Source organism: Amphibalanus amphitrite, unplaced genomic scaffold (assembly GCF_019059575.1).
Source record: "Amphibalanus amphitrite isolate SeventyFive unplaced genomic scaffold, NRLGWU_Aamphi_draft 002094F_arrow, whole genome shotgun sequence".
Classification (NCBI taxonomy): domain Eukaryota; kingdom Metazoa; phylum Arthropoda; class Thecostraca; order Balanomorpha; family Balanidae; genus Amphibalanus; species Amphibalanus amphitrite.
In genome coordinates this window covers 58,313-65,477 of record NW_024883587.1, presented here as the reverse complement: position 1 = coordinate 65,477, position 7,165 = coordinate 58,313, and the positions used below count along the sequence as shown (strand labels likewise).

Below are 7,165 nucleotides of genomic sequence, written 5' to 3'. Positions count from 1 at the left end.
ACAGTTTCTGCTTGGTGTTTGAGTTGTGCCATCGTGGTTTATTGATATCTTTAAACAATTTTTAGACAAAATGTAGCTGAATATGTTAACATATATTTAAAAAAATAATTTTATTTAATAAACAGAAATAAGCAAAAAACAAAAGTTTTGGCCTAAGCGTAAAACTCTTATTTATGTAATACTCTTGACATTGCTTTGCATTGAAGATTCAGGCTAGAAAATTTTTCATACCCATTAGAGGTATAATACAATTTATACAATACTTATTTCCAGTGGCGCGGGAACTTCTTCCAGACTGGGGGGGCTGAACCATCATAGAGATCAACCTAGGGTACTATTACTAAGTGCTCGAGCGAGGAACATATTGAATATAATTAGATAAATAAAAGAAGTTGACCTTTTCCTCGACATCAAAAATGTAAAAAGCCGAATAATATATTTTAAAAAACGGTGAGCTTTCGGCCACTGGCCTTTATCAAACCAACGTGATAACAATGTTAAAAGACGATCCTGTGAATAATCTGTCTGCCATTTTTCAAAAACCGATTGTCATTTTTCAAAAACCGATTGTCTACATCGGACACTATGTAGACAATCGGTCTATCTAATAGTTTGCCCTTATGAGTAGCGCCTTTCCTAAAATATCACGATCTTCGGTTTTTGAAAAATGGCAGACAGATTATTCACAGGATCGTCTTTTAACATTGTTATCACGTTGGTTTGATAAAGGCCAGTGGCCGAAAGCTCACCGTTTTTTAAAATATATTATTCGGCTTTTTACATTTTTGATGTCGAGGAAAAGGTCAACTTCTTTTATTTATCTAATTATACAACCTAGGGTACCCCTAAATCTAGTTTTCTCATCGGTTTTAGGCCACTTATTTCTCAGACCTTGGCCTTTTCAACGAAAAAAAAGAAGAAAATATTTGCAAAAAAAGTGAGGTATTCCGTCTCAGCTGAGTGAAGAAACTAACCGTTTTGGCAGCCTGGAATAAAGGTTTTAAGCTGCCAAATGAGTTGCCGAGTCAGTAAAATAGGTAGATTTTTCACTCACATGCTTTCTTCCTTTGTGACTCACAACCCCTAATTTGGGGAGGACAAGCTGCCCCAACGGTTCCTGGCCTCATGAAAAGTTGTGAAGCACCGCCCCCACGGCCCCAGAGTTGTGAGGGCAAGCTTCCCCCACTGCCCTCTCCCCCGGTTCCCGCGCCTATGTATGAATCTATGAAATTGTGTTGGTAGATTTTCGATTTCGATTCCTCCAGCTGGGGGGGCTCAAATACATTACGAGCCCCCCCAGCCGAAAAGTTGGAGGGGCTCAGCCCCCCCCTAGCCCCCCCGGTTCCCGCGCCACTGCTTATTTCTATGCTAAGATGGCTCTAGCGTATCCGGCAAATAAAATGGGCATAGGTATAAATACGCATAAAAAAATAAGTTAACATAGACTTGGGTATAACCACGGATCACATACTGCCCGGGCCTATAAGGTGTCACATAAGGTGATCCGTGGTATAACTAATGGTCAGAAGAGGGCAAGCAGCGCGCTTGGGATGAGGCGTTCTCTAAGACGTCTCAGCAGCGTCTGCTGGATGGGGCAAACCAGGTGGTCCGGGTGCGTCTTCTTGCTGCCGCAGAGCCCCACACCGCCGCCTGGGTGCAAGCCCTCCCAGTCACCAGTCTGGGACTCCACCTGGAGGACGAAACCGTCCGGGTAGCAGTGGCGCTGCGACTCGGGGCACCGGTATGTGACCGCACAACTGCCAGCTCTGCCGTCGTCCTGCTGATCGACTGGGCCACCACGGTCTCTCCTGTGCCAAGAGTGCTGGCCGCCACGCACGTCACGCCAACCTTAATGACGTGCTGCGGCGGGCACTCAGCAGCACAGGGCTCGAGTGTTTTAGAGCCCACCGGCCTTGACAGAGGTGACGGCCGACGTCCCGATGGGATAACGCTCTCCCCTTTCAGCCGAGGAATGAGCCTGATATGGGACGCCACCTGCTGCGACACCTTCTCTGCAACTGCTGTCATCAGCTCTGCCTTGAGTCCTGGTAGCGCCGCTAGATGTGTGAAGAAATAGACATCTGACAATTGGCTGACTTCCCTGCCTCCCGGCCGCTACTCAGGTCCACCACTCGCCGTTGTCAGTGCACGGTTTTTCTAGCAAGCTCCAGCCTAGTATTGATCTTATTCAGTATTTACGGTACGAAGATTTGATAACGGAATGTGACGTTTCCACATCATGCTTGATGGTTGAAGTTTGCAACGTTAACAACTACCAAGTCAAGTCGCCGCCCCAGTCATCTGGCACGTCTCTGTCATCGAATAAAGCCAATGAACAAGAAAGTTATTATTTTCCAGCATAAATGAAAATATATAACACTGCTACAGGCGGTACGCGGATGTCATGCACTACACACAACGATTCAATCGAATAAAAACTGGATTAACCATAAATAATAACAGTACAGCACTGGATTAACCATAAATAATAACAGTACAGCACCAAACACTTGAGATGCACATTATAGTACTTTAGAATTTAGATGCACAGAGGAGTAATGAGACTAAAAGTTTTAGCACGCCCTATCTTAAAGGAAAAGGGCCACCTTCGTGAAATATGAAGATATCGTTGTTTTTCATTTTGACATTATTATTTTTCATTTTCTTTTTAAAACTGGTGCCAGAAGTGCACAATTTGCGAAAAAGTATTTAAAACTATTTAACATATTGGTACTATGTTGATACTCTCTACGGCACCTACTGTATGATGGCATAGCGATGACGTCACACTCAAACCAATCAGCGTTCAGAAGACAGACTCGTCGGATTGTGTCAGATAAGCTGATTGGTTAAAGCTGAGCTGGTTGGAGCTGATTGGTAAAAAACCAAAGCCTCGCCGCGGGTGGCTGTATTGTCGGATAAGAACGCATTCCTGGGATAAGAACGCATTCCTGGCGTATTTTCTTTTAAAATTGCCGATAACTACGAATGGAGGCCGAAATCGGCCGTAAGGAGGTAGACAAATAGGTTTTCGGACACGGGCTACAAGATGGCTATCTCAGTTTCAATCCCCATGTTAAAGGTGGCCCTTTTCCTTTAAAAATATTGAACGAGATATTTCCACAGTGCAAAAACAAAACCGAAATCCGACATAAAACCGATTCCAGGTTCAATGTCCACAGATTTAAAAACAAAACTTTCAAGTGCCCCCATGGTAAAAAAAATGACCAAAGACGGAATTGTAACAAAGAATAAATAAAGATATGTGCGGCAAACGAAGAGCGGCACTGGACGAGCGTCTGCCCAAAGTAGGCGCCCAGAGTTACTCCTTAGCCCAGCGGGCAGCAGCAAATGAATTACAGCCAAAGGAAGAATATGCATTAGTCTATTAAGGCTCATCGCACCATGACGAGGCACAGCTCGGATAACGCGATTCGCCTGCGTCCTCCAGGCGAGAAGCACCTCGAGTAGGCTGCCGTGTCTTGACCAACTGCCGCATCCGTCGTCCGCGCCGCAGGCCTCCCAGCGGCGCATCGGCCGTCGACCGGCGTGGGGCCCGGATGTGACTAGTGCAGCTCCGTGGGGTGCCCTGCCGCGCTCTGCCGAGTGTGCAGAGAGCAGGTAGACTGGTGGCGGTGAAGAAAACAAGCTGTTATCTTCTTTCGGGATCTGTAAAGAAGCATTCCACTAAAAACTACATCCAAAACGTTTTCATATTTTTTTACAGAACACAATGCAGTAGCCAAAATAGATATGAAGTATGTGAAGACAACAGTCTACTGCCATTAGATAACTGATCCTGATGGACAAATACTTTAGATACTAGTATATCATAAGGTGGTTCAAAGGCCGGTGCCGTTTTCTTCCAGGGGAGGCGCCCCGGCCGCCGTGCTGGGGCGTAACGCAGTCCGTGCTTTTAGCACAGCAAAATATCCACCCAGGCTAGATTAAAGTCACGACAACCTAGGATTAAGAGTGGCTACAGACTTCAGACTTTATGCAGACTTAACATTGAGGTATTATATGTGCAACTAAATGACACACATGGTGTTTGTTCTAACCTTCTCAACAGAAAGTGGACGTGTCAGGACAGCACCCCTTGGTGACCATTATACTCAAGGGGTGTAGGAACTGATTCCCCAGGGGTGAAGCGATAGAAGCAAAAACATGAGTCACTGGATCCCTCCTGTGTCTTCCCTCCAGCAGGAAAAAATATATGCGTGATGCCCAATGTGACTAATAACTGCATATCATAAAGCTGGAAATATTGTACAAAGTTGTGACAACACAAGCAAACTATGCATGTCACTGCTCTTGTTATTGCTATATGAGACCCCACAAGACACAAAAATATGTCGCTGCAATGTGAGCTATTCTTATAGGGTTATTGTAGTTGTCCAGTGACCAAGGCCAAACAATATTGGCCGAAATATTTGGACTTGCATACACAATACAATCCCAGTGAATTCCAGTGAATTCATTCTACATTTTCACTACATCAAAAGTGAATGAAATTAAGTGATAATCAAAGACTCTGGAAAAGAAGATCAGCATAACTACATACCTATGTCTTGTTTCCAAAGCTAAAGTATGATCCTCAATGTTGCAAAAGTTGCTTGGCTTTTACAATAATGAACAATACAATAACTTTGAATAAAAAACAACATATGGTAAAGTGAAAACACTTATCCAGCACTAAGCAGATTATTTCTAAGCTCGTTTAAGTCCCAATTTCTGCTATATTTCGCTTGGAGTCACTTCATAGTTTGAACTCAAGGTGCCTTGTGGATTTACCTCAGGTATGTAGGTAAATCCACAAGGATTTATGGGCTTTACCTCAGTTATGTAGCTGCTCCCTCAATTTAAGTTTCTCGTTAAATTTCATTGAGGCGTTGCAAGATGGGCTGTAGCCGAATTCTCTTCCCTGTTTAGCTGATGCTGATAATACCTGAACATTTCTAATTCCAATTTTTATAGCTGTTAACAATTGCTAAAGGCTCATGTACCTAGACAATAATGACTTTACAGAGGAAACCCCTGGCTGTGTTTCATGGGCGCGCTGCCAGCAGCTGCCAGCACATTCCGTGGAGCTAGCGTCAACCTCTGGTAGTGTTGGAGGCATAGGCTTGTTGATGTCTATGGAAGCCAAAAGTGGCTGGCAGAGTGCCGCGTTAAACCACCCTTATTTTTTGCACAATAATGGTGTGATAACTGTTCCTGCAAAAAAATATAAGGTGAAGTGAAGTAAAATCAGGTCAAACATTTATATATACCCAAAAGTAGCAGTGTATGGAGTACCTATATTCACATTACCATTCCAATAATATGATGCACAACAGGCCATAGAAAAACCAGTGAATGTTGAATTGTACCCCAATTTCAATATAAATATGGCACTTGGCAATAACAGTTAAACACACCGCTTTTTATGTTAAATCAACAGAGAAAACTCCTGAACATAAAAAATGATCAGAATGTATAAGGATAATAGCATAAATAAAAATCGACGACATCAGCGCCTATCATCGCCCTTGCGCATTCACCACTCCCCATTCCACGCACAGATTGTTTACCCCTTGGTTTACCCCGTGTTCGCAGTCTCCCTGACGACGGAGATTCTATACGCCCACCGACCAATCACGTTCAAGATCAGCGGGGCTTGGCCGCAGTTCTCGAACGCCATTGGCCAGATTAAGCAGGACCTTCGTCGTCAGGAAAACTGTGAACACGGCGTTACATATTTCGCTATGGTAACAAAAGCGCCAGAATTGACTACCAGAATCGGATCCGAAGGTCAAATGGGTCACGTGACTGACAAGTTCAGATGGACAACACCTGGAAAACGGCACAACGTGCAATAACGTTCTATATATCATTGGAAAGAGCATCAAAAGTTGTATAACCTATCAACTTTTCACTTAAATATATCTATAACGCAAAATGTTATAAAGCAGCAAAGACGCTCCCATTGACTTTGCATGTTAAAAAAATTCTTCTTTAAACGAGCTCAAAAAGAACAAACGAATTCTGACAGCTTAACGAAGCATAACAACATATTCTATGGTCTTTTCTCAACAAGTCCTGAAAGTTTAAACAAAATCGTATCATATAATTTTGTACAATGAGCGAATGAAAATGCCTCTGCAAAAACGTCCATTGACTTAACATGGGGAGCGAAAAAAGTTCAACTTCAAACTCGTGCAACTCAAGTTAACGAATTCTGACGGGTATACGGCGCACACTGGCGTGTACCAGAACGTGTTTGCCATAAAATGCTGGGAAGAAAACCACCTCCTTCTTGGCTCGTTTTCCCGCCATTGGCGATCGCGCAAAAAGTGTCCAAAACCCCGTTGACTTAACATGGGGAAAATGCAATTGCACGTGGCACGCGCAATGATTTTTGTTGCGAGTAGCGACCGGTACCATCAGGTAGATCACCTGCAAAAGTCTATACCCTGAAATTTTTACGATCCTAAACGCAAAACTCTAGGCTGCGACCAAGTTGCCCCAATCTCAGGCCAACTTTGCAAACATAGCCCGGAGAAGGACCGCTCCGGTTGTTTTTCAATAGAAAAACACAATTCTAACGAATAGTGTTTGTCTTTTCAAACAACCTGCGGTTACCCAGCATCTGCGATGCTGGGCTCCGCATCGCGGGACCGCAGGTTGTTTGAGCAAGCACCTCTGTAACGCCGCAAAAACGCCCGCCGCCAAACGAGAGGATGAGCCTTGCACGTGCAGACCGGAATGGGTGTGCTACGAACTGACGTGCACTGCACTTCTACTGACTTGCGCACGGCACCCTACTGATCGGTCTCTAGAAGTGTGCCGAATTTGAGTTCAATCGGCCCGGCCGTTCCTGAGATCTGAAAGCCTCGCCCTGCACGTGCGCACGTGCAAGATTGATCCTTACTGACCTCCGCACGGCACCCTACTAACCGGTCTCTAGCGGTGTACCAAATTTGAACTCAATCGACCCAGTCGTTCTCGAGATCTGGAAGCGTCACCCTGCACGTGCGCACGTGCAGCGGCACCCCTACTGTGGCACATGAAAATGGATCGCCTGGTCGGTGACTACCTCCATGCCAAGTTTCAGCGCAATCGGCCCAGTAATTACCGAGTTATTGCACTTATTACAAAACTGACACCTCTCCGTATTACACGT

At 44.6% G+C, this 7,165-nt stretch overlaps 1 long non-coding RNA gene across 6 annotated transcripts in view; it reads right to left on the bottom strand.

The window, feature by feature from the left end:
* Positions 1 to 2,329: 2,329 nt before the first annotated feature.
* Positions 2,330 to 7,165, bottom strand: part of LOC122376308 — a 31,940-nt gene continuing 27,104 nt past the window's right edge. For all 6 annotated transcript variants that reach the window (XR_006255603.1, XR_006255602.1, XR_006255601.1 and 3 more), the window contains one exon: positions 2,330 to 3,669. This is a non-coding gene — a long non-coding RNA (uncharacterized LOC122376308). The remainder of the gene's footprint in view (positions 3,670 to 7,165) is intronic.